The sequence below is a fragment of the Sinohyriopsis cumingii genome, unplaced genomic scaffold, assembly GCF_028554795.1.
Source record: "Sinohyriopsis cumingii isolate HCF-2022 unplaced genomic scaffold, ASM2855479v2 utg003731l, whole genome shotgun sequence".
NCBI classification, from domain to species: Eukaryota; Metazoa; Mollusca; class Bivalvia; order Unionida; family Unionidae; genus Sinohyriopsis; species Sinohyriopsis cumingii.
Window position 1 is genome coordinate 23,021 of NW_028316577.1, and position 16,909 is coordinate 39,929.

At 34.3% G+C, this 16,909-nt stretch overlaps 1 long non-coding RNA gene across 1 annotated transcript in view; it reads right to left on the minus strand.

The window, feature by feature from the left end:
• The window catches only part of LOC149769474 (uncharacterized), a 38,816-nt gene extending 22,171 nt beyond the window's left edge, over positions 1–16,645 (minus strand). The window contains exons 1-7 of the long non-coding RNA XR_016419154.1: positions 15,074–16,645; positions 13,199–13,351; positions 10,668–10,820; positions 8,140–8,292; positions 5,613–5,765; positions 3,086–3,238; positions 559–711 (exon numbers count right to left, since the gene is read on the minus strand). This is a non-coding gene — a long non-coding RNA (uncharacterized LOC149769474). The remainder of the gene's footprint in view (positions 1–558; positions 712–3,085; positions 3,239–5,612; positions 5,766–8,139; positions 8,293–10,667; positions 10,821–13,198; positions 13,352–15,073) is intronic.
• Positions 16,646–16,909: the final 264 nt, after the last annotated feature.

Genomic DNA, 16,909 nt, shown 5'->3' on the forward strand with positions numbered 1-16,909 from the left:
TGTTAGGTGTCAGTGACAGAAGTGAAAAGTTTCTCTAAACTCTTCTAGCAAACTTAAAGAAATCACACATTTAAGTAAATCATGTGCTTTAGAAGTACTCTTAGACTGATATAAAAGAAGTGGTTCCTAACTTTTCATTATCATTCTGGAGATGCTAATAGTGACATCAGTGTTGTGTCAGTGAATATTGGGGGGGGTAATCGCAACACAAGTCTAGCTAGTCTGGAAAAGTCAAAGTTTAATCAATTAACATTAGACAATGCTGGAATATTGATATACTGATGTGTAGGACCCAAAAACTTACAAAGAGTGACATATCAAATAAATTCATTGATACATAGCCAATGAAATTGACCATAACTATACAAATTACTCAATACAGTTTAACAGAGAAATTTCTTCTCAGCCACCAATTTACTTACAACTGACTTTAATGTTTTCTGGAGTTTACAAAATCATAGTAAATAATAAGATAAGGTATAGAACAAATATTAATAGTGTAAAATCCAGTTCAAGATAAAAAGCATATCACCGGCTTGGCTTTTGATAAGCACATACCATAAAACAACTCCTGCAGAAGCTAAGTCTGTCTGTCAAAGTCACTCTCTTGTGCACTTAGATCAGAATGAGTATCTGGATGAGATTGAAGCTATTGTTTCTTTCAGCATGACTAACCGATTAATCCTAATCTCTTACTATGCAAACTGACACCTGCAAAAAGAAAAGAAACAAGTGATATTGATGTACTTTTAACATTCAGTGAAAACATAAGACTTTCAGAGGAGAAACTGTATGTGCATTGTCAAACCCATGAAGCTGCCACCTAATTTTAAGCTTTTCCCCCTTTGTTAACTGAACCTAGAAATTTCAAGATATATACATAACATTGAAACATTTTCTATTATCACCCAAGTGTGAGATATGAATCTCTTATGTCAACTTCAGAGTGGGGTCATGAAGGTAGAAACTATGTCGGTGTGCTAAAACTTTCATTCTTCTCACCAAAATACAGCAAGTAATATGCCATATGCATCATTATTTCTAAGACCGTTCCACTGGTGACATTCAATATTCACAACAGTATGTTTATGTATGATTCCTCTGAATTCTATCTGCTCCTGTGGAGTTAAATTACTTTAAAGAATACATGTTGACATGCTATGCAATTGTTTAGGTGTGTCTGTATTGAAATGTGAATATTATTCATAAAAATAGAGGTGCAAAACCTTGACAGCTACAGAAAGTGGAAGACAATACATTATGGTTACCATTTTGTTCCCATATTTAGAAAGTTATATCCAAAATATGCTACTTTGTCATGATGTAAACAGTTCTCACATGGAGGTACAAAACACAGTTACCTCCCTCTCCAAAGAACATCACATACAACACTAAGGAATATATGGAAAAAGGAAGGAGATATAATAAAGCTAATGCATAAAAATTATTTAAATATACACAAAGAAACAGAAAAGTATGATAGATGTGGCTGGCTGCACCATCAAAAAATGATCAATTTTCCTTAAGGGGGCAGGGTCCAGTTTTTATGTACAAATTTAATGCCGCAATCAGTGACCTAGTATAAAAAATCATAAAAAATCAAATACACAAGTGAGGTCAAAAAGGTCCATATTTTAGATACCTATATTAAAACAAAGCATAATAATAGTATTCACTTGACCAGAGAGGTCAATGGCAGTTCACTGCAGAAGAGGATCATGCACCCCAACCCCTATTTTATACCTGCATTTTTCACATCCAAATGCCATTTTTGACAGCATGTGGTGCTCACAGTGCAAACGCAAGCCCTTTCCCTGGATGAAAATTTTGAAAAACATTGTCTACTAAATAGTTTGATGCAATTCAGAATAGTTGTCATCCAAGCCGTTTTTGAGATACTCTAGTTGCCTTGAACCCACGTCTTTACTGCTATGGGAGGCTAGCTCTTCTTCCTAGCCAACTATTGGTATTTCACTATCAACATACTGCAGAACAACTATGGAAGGTGTACATGACTGACATCAATTTCAAGAACAACACCAGCCCAAAACACCTAGTTCACAAATATATCCATATCTATCAATACTAAACAATAATAGCTGAAAAAGTCACACCATAGCCTTAAGTTAAGAAATTTGCCAGGGGCCAATTTACGAAACTGGACCCTGCCACCTTAAGGATTTGGCTGAAAATGGTTTATGTCAAAAGTTGTGTTTATATCACATATTTAGACATTATCTAGTACAGTGGCATAAAGGAAAACTTTTTGTGCACAAAACTGAAAATGGTATTATGCTTTTAAAAAAGTTACCTCTTTGCGGCAAAAAACACTGCATTATTTACATTGTGAATTATGACTGACTGCATTTCTTGAAAGATTTCAAATTGTTTCCAACCTACAATGCTCTTGGTCTTTGTTTACCGCCATAGCATCAGTACAAAATCAAAATTCCTTTACAATGTTTCATGAATGTCAAGAAGAGATCTGGAAGTTATAAATTTTAGGAGGGAATAACAGAAATGATATGTTAGGTGTCAGTGACAGAAGTGAAAAGTTTCTCTAAACTCTTCTAGCAAACTTAAAGAAATCACACATTTAAGTAAATCATGTGCTTTAGAAGTACTCTTAGACTGATATAAAAGAAGTGGTTCCTAACTTTTCATTATCATTCTGGAGATGCTAATAGTGACATCAGTGTTGTGTCAGTGAATATTGGGGGGGGGTAATCGCAACACAAGTCTAGCTAGTCTGGAAAAGTCAAAGTTTAATCAATTAACATTAGACAATGCTGGAATATTGATATACTGATGTGTAGGACCCAAAAACTTACAAAGAGTGACATATCAAATAAATTCATTGATACATAGCCAATGAAATTGACCATAACTATACAAATTACTCAATACAGTTTAACAGAGAAATTTCTTCTCAGCCACCAATTTACTTACAACTGACTTTAATGTTTTCTGGAGTTTACAAAATCATAGTAAATAATAAGATAAGGTATAGAACAAATATTAATAGTGTAAAATCCAGTTCAAGATAAAAAGCATATCACCGGCTTGGCTTTTGATAAGCACATACCATAAAACAACTCCTGCAGAAGCTAAGTCTGTCTGTCAAAGTCACTCTCTTGTGCACTTAGATCAGAATGAGTATCTGGATGAGATTGAAGCTATTGTTTCTTTCAGCATGACTAACCGATTAATCCTAATCTCTTACTATGCAAACTGACACCTGCAAAAAGAAAAGAAACAAGTGATATTGATGTACTTTTAACATTCAGTGAAAACATAAGACTTTCAGAGGAGAAACTGTATGTGCATTGTCAAACCCATGAAGCTGCCACCTAATTTTAAGCTTTTCCCCCTTTGTTAACTGAACCTAGAAATTTCAAGATATATACATAACATTGAAACATTTTCTATTATCACCCAAGTGTGAGATATGAATCTCTTATGTCAACTTCAGAGTGGGGTCATGAAGGTAGAAACTATGTCGGTGTGCTAAAACTTTCATTCTTCTCACCAAAATACAGCAAGTAATATGCCATATGCATCATTATTTCTAAGACCGTTCCACTGGTGACATTCAATATTCACAACAGTATGTTTATGTATGATTCCTCTGAATTCTATCTGCTCCTGTGGAGTTAAATTACTTTAAAGAATACATGTTGACATGCTATGCAATTGTTTAGGTGTGTCTGTATTGAAATGTGAATATTATTCATAAAAATAGAGGTGCAAAACCTTGACAGCTACAGAAAGTGGAAGACAATACATTATGGTTACCATTTTGTTCCCATATTTAGAAAGTTATATCCAAAATATGCTACTTTGTCATGATGTAAACAGTTCTCACATGGAGGTACAAAACACAGTTACCTCCCTCTCCAAAGAACATCACATACAACACTAAGGAATATATGGAAAAAGGAAGGAGATATAATAAAGCTAATGCATAAAAATTATTTAAATATACACAAAGAAACAGAAAAGTATGATAGATGTGGCTGGCTGCACCATCAAAAAATGATCAATTTTCCTTAAGGGGGCAGGGTCCAGTTTTTATGTACAAATTTAATGCCGCAATCAGTGACCTAGTATAAAAAATCATAAAAAATCAAATACACAAGTGAGGTCAAAAAGGTCCATATTTTAGATACCTATATTAAAACAAAGCATAATAATAGTATTCACTTGACCAGAGAGGTCAATGGCAGTTCACTGCAGAAGAGGATCATGCACCCCAACCCCTATTTTATACCTGCATTTTTCACATCCAAATGCCATTTTTGACAGCATGTGGTGCTCACAGTGCAAACGCAAGCCCTTTCCCTGGATGAAAATTTTGAAAAACATTGTCTACTAAATAGTTTGATGCAATTCAGAATAGTTGTCATCCAAGCCGTTTTTGAGATACTCTAGTTGCCTTGAACCCACGTCTTTACTGCTATGGGAGGCTAGCTCTTCTTCCTAGCCAACTATTGGTATTTCACTATCAACATACTGCAGAGCAACTATGGAAGGTGTACATGACTGACATCAATTTCAAGAACAACACCAGCCCAAAACACCTAGTTCACAAATATATCCATATCTATCAATACTAAACAATAATAGCTGAAAAAGTCACACCATAGCCTTAAGTTAAGAAATTTGCCAGGGGCCAATTTACGAAACTGGACCCTGCCACCTTAAGGATTTGGCTGAAAATGGTTCATGTCAAAAGTTGTGTTTATATCACATATTTAGACATTATCTAGTACAGTGGCATAAAGGAAAACTTTTTGTGCACAAAACTGAAAATGGTATTATGCTTTTAAAAAAGTTACCTCTTTGCGGCAAAAAACACTGCATTATTTACATTGTGAATTATGACTGACTGCATTTCTTGAAAGATTTCAAATTGTTTGCAACCTACAATGCTCTTGGTCTTTGTTTACCGCCATAGCATCAGTACAAAATCAAAATTCCTTTACAATGTTTCATGAATGTCAAGAAGAGATCTGGAAGTTATAAATTTTAGGAGGGAATAACAGAAATGATATGTTAGGTGTCAGTGACAGAAGTGAAAAGTTTCTCTAAACTCTTCTAGCAAACTTAAAGAAATCACACATTTAAGTAAATCATGTGCTTTAGAAGTACTCTTAGACTGATATAAAAGAAGTGGTTCCTAACTTTTCATTATCATTCTGGAGATGCTAATAGTGACATCAGTGTTGTGTCAGTGAATATTGGGGGGGGGTAATCGCAACACAAGTCTAGCTAGTCTGGAAAAGTCAAAGTTTAATCAATTAACATTAGACAATGCTGGAATATTGATATACTGATGTGTAGGACCCAAAAACTTACAAAGAGTGACATATCAAATAAATTCATTGATACATAGCCAATGAAATTGACCATAACTATACAAATTACTCAATACAGTTTAACAGAGAAATTTCTTCTCAGCCACCAATTTACTTACAACTGACTTTAATGTTTTCTGGAGTTTACAAAATCATAGTAAATAATAAGATAAGGTATAGAACAAATATTAATAGTGTAAAATCCAGTTCAAGATAAAAAGCATATCACCGGCTTGGCTTTTGATAAGCACATACCATAAAACAACTCCTGCAGAAGCTAAGTCTGTCTGTCAAAGTCACTCTCTTGTGCACTTAGATCAGAATGAGTATCTGGATGAGATTGAAGCTATTGTTTCTTTCAGCATGACTAACCGATTAATCCTAATCTCTTACTATGCAAACTGACACCTGCAAAAAGAAAAGAAACAAGTGATATTGATGTACTTTTAACATTCAGTGAAAACATAAGACTTTCAGAGGAGAAACTGTATGTGCATTGTCAAACCCATGAAGCTGCCACCTAATTTTAAGCTTTTCCCCCTTTGTTAACTGAACCTAGAAATTTCAAGATATATACATAACATTGAAACATTTTCTATTATCACCCAAGTGTGAGATATGAATCTCTTATGTCAACTTCAGAGTGGGGTCATGAAGGTAGAAACTATGTCGGTGTGCTAAAACTTTCATTCTTCTCACCAAAATACAGCAAGTAATATGCCATATGCATCATTATTTCTAAGACCGTTCCACTGGTGACATTCAATATTCACAACAGTATGTTTATGTATGATTCCTCTGAATTCTATCTGCTCCTGTGGAGTTAAATTACTTTAAAGAATACATGTTGACATGCTATGCAATTGTTTAGGTGTGTCTGTATTGAAATGTGAATATTATTCATAAAAATAGAGGTGCAAAACCTTGACAGCTACAGAAAGTGGAAGACAATACATTATGGTTACCATTTTGTTCCCATATTTAGAAAGTTATATCCAAAATATGCTACTTTGTCATGATGTAAACAGTTCTCACATGGAGGTACAAAACACAGTTACCTCCCTCTCCAAAGAACATCACATACAACACTAAGGAATATATGGAAAAAGGAAGGAGATATAATAAAGCTAATGCATAAAAATTATTTAAATATACACAAAGAAACAGAAAAGTATGATAGATGTGGCTGGCTGCACCATCAAAAAATGATCAATTTTCCTTAAGGGGGCAGGGTCCAGTTTTTATGTACAAATTTAATGCCGCAATCAGTGACCTAGTATAAAAAATCATAAAAAATCAAATACACAAGTGAGGTCAAAAAGGTCCATATTTTAGATACCTATATTAAAACAAAGCATAATAATAGTATTCACTTGACCAGAGAGGTCAATGGCAGTTCACTGCAGAAGAGGATCATGCACCCCAACCCCTATTTTATACCTGCATTTTTCACATCCAAATGCCATTTTTGACAGCATGTGGTGCTCACAGTGCAAACGCAAGCCCTTTCCCTGGATGAAAATTTTGAAAAACATTGTCTACTAAATAGTTTGATGCAATTCAGAATAGTTGTCATCCAAGCCGTTTTTGAGATACTCTAGTTGCCTTGAACCCACGTCTTTACTGCTATGGGAGGCTAGCTCTTCTTCCTAGCCAACTATTGGTATTTCACTATCAACATACTGCAGAGCAACTATGGAAGGTGTACATGACTGACATCAATTTCAAGAACAACACCAGCCCAAAACACCTAGTTCACAAATATATCCATATCTATCAATACTAAACAATAATAGCTGAAAAAGTCACACCATAGCCTTAAGTTAAGAAATTTGCCAGGGGCCAATTTACGAAACTGGACCCTGCCACCTTAAGGATTTGGCTGAAAATGGTTTATGTCAAAAGTTGTGTTTATATCACATATTTAGACATTATCTAGTACAGTGGCATAAAGGAAAACTTTTTGTGCACAAAACTGAAAATGGTATTATGCTTTTAAAAAAGTTACCTCTTTGCGGCAAAAAACACTGCATTATTTACATTGTGAATTATGACTGACTGCATTTCTTGAAAGATTTCAAATTGTTTGCAACCTACAATGCTCTTGGTCTTTGTTTACCGCCATAGCATCAGTACAAAATCAAAATTCCTTTACAATGTTTCATGAATGTCAAGAAGAGATCTGGAAGTTATAAATTTTAGGAGGGAATAACAGAAATGATATGTTAGGTGTCAGTGACAGAAGTGAAAAGTTTCTCTAAACTCTTCTAGCAAACTTAAAGAAATCACACATTTAAGTAAATCATGTGCTTTAGAAGTACTCTTAGACTGATATAAAAGAAGTGGTTCCTAACTTTTCATTATCATTCTGGAGATGCTAATAGTGACATCAGTGTTGTGTCAGTGAATATTGGGGGGGGGTAATCGCAACACAAGTCTAGCTAGTCTGGAAAAGTCAAAGTTTAATCAATTAACATTAGACAATGCTGGAATATTGATATACTGATGTGTAGGACCCAAAAACTTACAAAGAGTGACATATCAAATAAATTCATTGATACATAGCCAATGAAATTGACCATAACTATACAAATTACTCAATACAGTTTAACAGAGAAATTTCTTCTCAGCCACCAATTTACTTACAACTGACTTTAATGTTTTCTGGAGTTTACAAAATCATAGTAAATAATAAGATAAGGTATAGAACAAATATTAATAGTGTAAAATCCAGTTCAAGATAAAAAGCATATCACCGGCTTGGCTTTTGATAAGCACATACCATAAAACAACTCCTGCAGAAGCTAAGTCTGTCTGTCAAAGTCACTCTCTTGTGCACTTAGATCAGAATGAGTATCTGGATGAGATTGAAGCTATTGTTTCTTTCAGCATGACTAACCGATTAATCCTAATCTCTTACTATGCAAACTGACACCTGCAAAAAGAAAAGAAACAAGTGATATTGATGTACTTTTAACATTCAGTGAAAACATAAGACTTTCAGAGGAGAAACTGTATGTGCATTGTCAAACCCATGAAGCTGCCACCTAATTTTAAGCTTTTCCCCCTTTGTTAACTGAACCTAGAAATTTCAAGATATATACATAACATTGAAACATTTTCTATTATCACCCAAGTGTGAGATATGAATCTCTTATGTCAACTTCAGAGTGGGGTCATGAAGGTAGAAACTATGTCGGTGTGCTAAAACTTTCATTCTTCTCACCAAAATACAGCAAGTAATATGCCATATGCATCATTATTTCTAAGACCGTTCCACTGGTGACATTCAATATTCACAACAGTATGTTTATGTATGATTCCTCTGAATTCTATCTGCTCCTGTGGAGTTAAATTACTTTAAAGAATACATGTTGACATGCTATGCAATTGTTTAGGTGTGTCTGTATTGAAATGTGAATATTATTCATAAAAATAGAGGTGCAAAACCTTGACAGCTACAGAAAGTGGAAGACAATACATTATGGTTACCATTTTGTTCCCATATTTAGAAAGTTATATCCAAAATATGCTACTTTGTCATGATGTAAACAGTTCTCACATGGAGGTACAAAACACAGTTACCTCCCTCTCCAAAGAACATCACATACAACACTAAGGAATATATGGAAAAAGGAAGGAGATATAATAAAGCTAATGCATAAAAATTATTTAAATATACACAAAGAAACAGAAAAGTATGATAGATGTGGCTGGCTGCACCATCAAAAAATGATCAATTTTCCTTAAGGGGGCAGGGTCCAGTTTTTATGTACAAATTTAATGCCGCAATCAGTGACCTAGTATAAAAAATCATAAAAAATCAAATACACAAGTGAGGTCAAAAAGGTCCATATTTTAGATACCTATATTAAAACAAAGCATAATAATAGTATTCACTTGACCAGAGAGGTCAATGGCAGTTCACTGCAGAAGAGGATCATGCACCCCAACCCCTATTTTATACCTGCATTTTTCACATCCAAATGCCATTTTTGACAGCATGTGGTGCTCACAGTGCAAACGCAAGCCCTTTCCCTGGATGAAAATTTTGAAAAACATTGTCTACTAAATAGTTTGATGCAATTCAGAATAGTTGTCATCCAAGCCGTTTTTGAGATACTCTAGTTGCCTTGAACCCACGTCTTTACTGCTATGGGAGGCTAGCTCTTCTTCCTAGCCAACTATTGGTATTTCACTATCAACATACTGCAGAGCAACTATGGAAGGTGTACATGACTGACATCAATTTCAAGAACAACACCAGCCCAAAACACCTAGTTCACAAATATATCCATATCTATCAATACTAAACAATAATAGCTGAAAAAGTCACACCATAGCCTTAAGTTAAGAAATTTGCCAGGGGCCAATTTACGAAACTGGACCCTGCCACCTTAAGGATTTGGCTGAAAATGGTTTATGTCAAAAGTTGTGTTTATATCACATATTTAGACATTATCTAGTACAGTGGCATAAAGGAAAACTTTTTGTGCACAAAACTGAAAATGGTATTATGCTTTTAAAAAAGTTACCTCTTTGCGGCAAAAAACACTGCATTATTTACATTGTGAATTATGACTGACTGCATTTCTTGAAAGATTTCAAATTGTTTGCAACCTACAATGCTCTTGGTCTTTGTTTACCGCCATAGCATCAGTACAAAATCAAAATTCCTTTACAATGTTTCATGAATGTCAAGAAGAGATCTGGAAGTTATAAATTTTAGGAGGGAATAACAGAAATGATATGTTAGGTGTCAGTGACAGAAGTGAAAAGTTTCTCTAAACTCTTCTAGCAAACTTAAAGAAATCACACATTTAAGTAAATCATGTGCTTTAGAAGTACTCTTAGACTGATATAAAAGAAGTGGTTCCTAACTTTTCATTATCATTCTGGAGATGCTAATAGTGACATCAGTGTTGTGTCAGTGAATATTGGGGGGGGTGTAATCGCAACACAAGTCTAGCTAGTCTGGAAAAGTCAAAGTTTAATCAATTAACATTAGACAATGCTGGAATATTGATATACTGATGTGTAGGACCCTAAAACTTACAAAGAGTGACATATCAAATAAATTCATTGATACATAGCCAATGAAATTGACCATAACTATACAAATTACTCAATACAGTTTAACAGAGAAATTTCTTCTCAGCCACCAATTTACTTACAACTGACTTTAATGTTTTCTGGAGTTTACAAAATCATAGTAAATAATAAGATAAGGTATAGAACAAATATTAATAGTGTAAAATCCAGTTCAAGATAAAAAGCATATCACCGGTTTGGCTTTTGATAAGCACATACCATAAAACAACTCCTGCAGAAGCTAAGTCTGTCTGTCAAAGTCACTCTCTTGTGCACTTAGATCAGAATGAGTATCTGGATGAGATTGAAGCTATTGTTTCTTTCAGCATGACTAACCGATTAATCCTAATCTCTTACTATGCAAACTGACACCTGCAAAAAGAAAAGAAACAAGTGATATTGATGTACTTTTAACATTCAGTGAAAACATAAGACTTTCAGAGGAGAAACTGTATGTGCATTGTCAAACCCATGAAACTGCCACCTAATTTTAAGCTTTTCCCCCTTTGTTAACTGAACCTAGAAATTTCAAGATATATACATAACATTGAAACATTTTCTATTATCACCCAAGTGTGAGATATGAATCTCTTATGTCAACTTCAGAGTGGGGTCATGAAGGTAGAAACTATGTCGGTGTGCTAAAACTTTCATTCTTCTCACCAAAATACAGCAAGTAATATGCCATATGCATCATTATTTCTAAGACCGTTCCACTGGTGACATTCAATATTCACAACAGTATGTTTATGTATGATTCCTCTGAATTCTATCTGCTCCTGTGGAGTTAAATTACTTTAAAGAATACATGTTGACATGCTATGCAATTGTTTAGGTGTGTCTGTATTGAAATGTGAATATTATTCATAAAAATAGAGGTGCAAAACCTTGACAGCTACAGAAGGTGGAAGACAATACATTATGGTTACCATTTTGTTCCCATATTTAGAAAGTTATATCCAAAATATGCTACTTTGTCATGATGTAAACAGTTCTCACATGGAGGTACAAAACACAGTTACCTCCCTCTCCAAAGAACATCACATACAACACTAAGGAATATATGGAAAAAGGAAGGAGATATAATAAAGCTAATGCATAAAAATTATTTAAATATACACAAAGAAACAGAAAAGTATGATAGATGTGGCTGGCTGCACCATCAAAAAATGATCAATTTTCCTTAAGGGGGCAGGGTCCAGTTTTTATGTACAAATTTAATGCCGCAATCAGTGACCTAGTATAAAAAATCATAAAAAATCAAATACACAAGTGAGGTCAAAAAGGTCCATATTTTAGATACCTATATTAAAACAAAGCATAATAATAGTATTCACTTGACCAGAGAGGTCAATGGCAGTTCACTGCAGAAGAGGATCATGCACCCCAACCCCTATTTTATACCTGCATTTTTCACATCCAAATGCCATTTTTGACAGCATGTGGTGCTCACAGTGCAAACGCAAGCCCTTTCCCTGGATGAAAATTTTGAAAAACATTGTCTACTAAATAGTTTGATGCAATTCAGAATAGTTGTCATCCAAGCCGTTTTTGAGATACTCTAGTTGCCTTGAACCCACGTCTTTACTGCTATGGGAGGCTAGCTCTTCTTCCTAGCCAACTATTGGTATTTCACTATCAACATACTGCAGAGCAACTATGGAAGGTGTACATGACTGACATCAATTTCAAGAACAACACCAGCCCAAAACACCTAGTTCACAAATATATCCATATCTATCAATACTAAACAATAATGGCTGAAAAAGTCACACCATAGCCTTAAGTTAAGAAATTTGCCAGGGGCCAATTTACGAAACTGGACCCTGCCACCTTAAGGATTTGGCTGAAAATGGTTTATGTCAAAAGTTGTGTTTATATCACATATTTAGACATTATCTAGTACAGTGGCATAAAGGAAAACTTTTTGTGCACAAAACTGAAAATGGTATTATGCTTTTAAAAAAGTTACCTCTTTGCGGCAAAAAACACTGCATTATTTACATTGTGAATTATGACTGACTGCATTTCTTGAAAGATTTCAAATTGTTTCCAACCTACAATGCTCTTGGTCTTTGTTTACCGCCATAGCATCAGTACAAAATCAAAATTCCTTTACAATGTTTCATGAATGTCAAGAAGAGATCTGGAAGTTATAAATTTTAGGAGGGAATAACAGAAATGATATGTTAGGTGTCAGTGACAGAAGTGAAAAGTTTCTCTAAACTCTTCTAGCAAACTTAAAGAAATCACACATTTAAGTAAATCATGTGCTTTAGAAGTACTCTTAGACTGATATAAAAGAAGTGGTTCCTAACTTTTCATTATCATTCTGGAGATGCTAATAGTGACATCAGTGTTGTGTCAGTGAATATTGGGGGGGGGGGGGTAATCGCAACACAAGTCTAGCTAGTCTGGAAAAGTCAAAGTTTAATCAATTAACATTAGACAATGCTGGAATATTGATATACTGATGTGTAGGACCCTAAAACTTACAAAGAGTGACATATCAAATAAATTCATTGATACATAGCCAATGAAATTGACCATAACTATACAAATTACTCAATACAGTTTAACAGAGAAATTTCTTCTCAGCCACCAATTTACTTACAACTGACTTTAATGTTTTCTGGAGTTTACAAAATCATAGTAAATAATAAGATAAGGTATAGAACAAATATTAATAGTGTAAAATCCAGTTCAAGATAAAAAGCATATCACCGGCTTGGCTTTTGATAAGCACATACCATAAAACAACTCCTGCAGAAGCTAAGTCTGTCTGTCAAAGTCACTCTCTTGTGCACTTAGATCAGAATGAGTATCTGGATGAGATTGAAGCTATTGTTTCTTTCAGCATGACTAACCGATTAATCCTAATCTCTTACTATGCAAACTGACACCTGCAAAAAGAAAAGAAACAAGTGATATTGATGTACTTTTAACATTCAGTGAAAACATAAGACTTTCAGAGGAGAAACTGTATGTGCATTGTCAAACCCATGAAACTGCCACCTAATTTTAAGCTTTTCCCCCTTTGTTAACTGAACCTAGAAATTTCAAGATATATACATAACATTGAAACATTTTCTATTATCACCCAAGTGTGAGATATGAATCTCTTATGTCAACTTCAGAGTGGGGTCATGAAGGTAGAAACTATGTCGGTGTGCTAAAACTTTCATTCTTCTCACCAAAATACAGCAAGTAATATGCCATATGCATCATTATTTCTAAGACCGTTCCACTGGTGACATTCAATATTCACAACAGTATGTTTATGTATGATTCCTCTGAATTCTATCTGCTCCTGTGGAGTTAAATTACTTTAAAGAATACATGTTGACATGCTATGCAATTGTTTAGGTGTGTCTGTATTGAAATGTGAATATTATTCATAAAAATAGAGGTGCAAAACCTTGACAGCTACAGAAAGTGGAAGACAATACATTATGGTTACCATTTTGTTCCCATATTTAGAAAGTTATATCCAAAATATGCTACTTTGTCATGATGTAAACAGTTCTCACATGGAGGTACAAAACACAGTTACCTCCCTCTCCAAAGAACATCACATACAACACTAAGGAATATATGGAAAAAGGAAGGAGATATAATAAAGCTAATGCATAAAAATTATTTAAATATACACAAAGAAACAGAAAAGTATGATAGATGTGGCTGGCTGCACCATCAAAAAATGATCAATTTTCCTTAAGGATTTGGCTGAAAATGGTTTATGTCAAAAGTTGTGTTTATATCACATATTTAGACATTATCTAGTACAGTGGCATAAAGGAAAACTTTTTGTGCACAAAACTGAAAATGGTATTATGCTTTTAAAAAAGTTACCTCTTTGCGGCAAAAAACACTGCATTATTTACATTGTGAATTATGACTGACTGCATTTCTTGAAAGATTTCAAATTGTTTCCAACCTACAATGCTCTTGGTCTTTGTTTACCGCCATAGCATCAGTACAAAATCAAAATTCCTTTACAATGTTTCATGAATGTCAAGAAGAGATCTGGAAGTTATAAATTTTAGGAGGGAATAACAGAAATGATATGTTAGGTGTCAGTGACAGAAGTGAAAAGTTTCTCTAAACTCTTCTAGCAAACTTAAAGAAATCACACATTTAAGTAAATCATGTGCTTTAGAAGTACTCTTAGACTGATATAAAAGAAGTGGTTCCTAACTTTTCATTATCATTCTGGAGATGCTAATAGTGACATCAGTGTTGTGTCAGTGAATATTGGGGGGGGTAATCGCAACACAAGTCTAGCTAGTCTGGAAAAGTCAAAGTTTAATCAATTAACATTAGACAATGCTGGAATATTGATATACTGATGTGTAGGACCCTAAAACTTACAAAGAGTGACATATCAAATAAATTCATTGATACATAGCCAATGAAATTGACCATAACTATACAAATTACTCAATACAGTTTAACAGAGAAATTTCTTCTCAGCCACCAATTTACTTACAACTGACTTTAATGTTTTCTGGAGTTTACAAAATCATAGTAAATAATAAGATAAGGTATAGAACAAATATTAATAGTGTAAAATCCAGTTCAAGATAAAAAGCATATCACCGGCTTGGCTTTTGATAAGCACATACCATAAAACAACTCCTGCAGAAGCTAAGTCTGTCTGTCAAAGTCACTCTCTTGTGCACTTAGATCAGAATGAGTATCTGGATGAGATTGAAGCTATTGTTTCTTTCAGCATGACTAACCGATTAATCCTAATCTCTTACTATGCAAACTGACACCTGCAAAAAGAAAAGAAACAAGTGATATTGATGTACTTTTAACATTCAGTGAAAACATAAGACTTTCAGAGGAGAAACTGTATGTGCATTGTCAAACCCATGAAGCTGCCACCTAATTTTAAGCTTTTCCCCCTTTGTTAACTGAACCTAGAAATTTCAAGATATATACATAACATTGAAACATTTTCTATTATCACCCAAGTGTGAGATATGAATCTCTTATGTCAACTTCAGAGTGGGGTCATGAAGGTAGAAACTATGTCGGTGTGCTAAAACTTTCATTCTTCTCACCAAAATACAGCAAGTAATATGCCATATGCATCATTATTTCTAAGACCGTTCCACTGGTGACATTCAATATTCACAACAGTATGTTTATGTATGATTCCTCTGAATTCTATCTGCTCCTGTGGAGTTAAATTACTTTAAAGAATACATGTTGACATGCTATGCAATTGTTTAGGTGTGTCTGTATTGAAATGTGAATATTATTCATAAAAATAGAGGTGCAAAACCTTGACAGCTACAGAAAGTGGAAGACAATACATTATGGTTACCATTTTGTTCCCATATTTAGAAAGTTATATCCAAAATATGCTACTTTGTCATGATGTAAACAGTTCTCACATGGAGGTACAAAACACAGTTACCTCCCTCTCCAAAGAACATCACATACAACACTAAGGAATATATGGAAAAAGGAAGGAGATATAATAAAGCTAATGCATAAAAATTATTTAAATATACACAAAGAAACAGAAAAGTATGATAGATGTGGCTGGCTGCACCATCAAAAAATGATCAATTTTCCTTAAGGGGGCAGGGTCCAGTTTTTATGTACAAATTTAATGCCGCAATCAGTGACCTAGTATAAAAAATCATAAAAAATCAAATACACAAGTGAGGTCAAAAAGGTCCATATTTTAGATACCTATATTAAAACAAAGCATAATAATAGTATTCACTTGACCAGAGAGGTCAATGGCAGTTCACTGCAGAAGAGGATCATGCACCCCAACCCCTATTTTATACCTGCATTTTTCACATCCAAATGCCATTTTTGACAGCATGTGGTGCTCACAGTGCAAACGCAAGCCCTTTCCCTGGATGAAAATTTTGAAAAACATTGTCTACTAAATAGTTTGATGCAATTCAGAATAGTTGTCATCCAAGCCGTTTTTGAGATACTCTAGTTGCCTTGAACCCACGTCTTTACTGCTATGGGAGGCTAGCTCTTCTTCCTAGCCAACTATTGGTATTTCACTATCAACATACTGCAGAGCAACTATGGAAGGTGTACATGACTGACATCAATTTCAAGAACAACACCAGCCCAAAACACCTAGTTCACAAATATATCCATATCTATCAATACTAAACAATAATAGCTGAAAAAGTCACACCATAGCCTTAAGTTAAGAAATTTGCCAGGGGCCAATTTACGAAACTGGACCCTGCCACCTTAAGGATTTGGCTGAAAATGGTTTATGTCAAAAGTTGTGTTTATATCACATATTTAGACATTATCTAGTACAGTGGCATAAAGGAAAACTTTTTGTGCACAAAACTGAAAATGGTATTATGCTTTTAAAAAAGTTACCTCTTTGCGGCAAAAAACACTGCATTATTTACATTGTGAATTATGACTGACTGCATTTCTTGAAAGATTTCAAATTGTTTCCA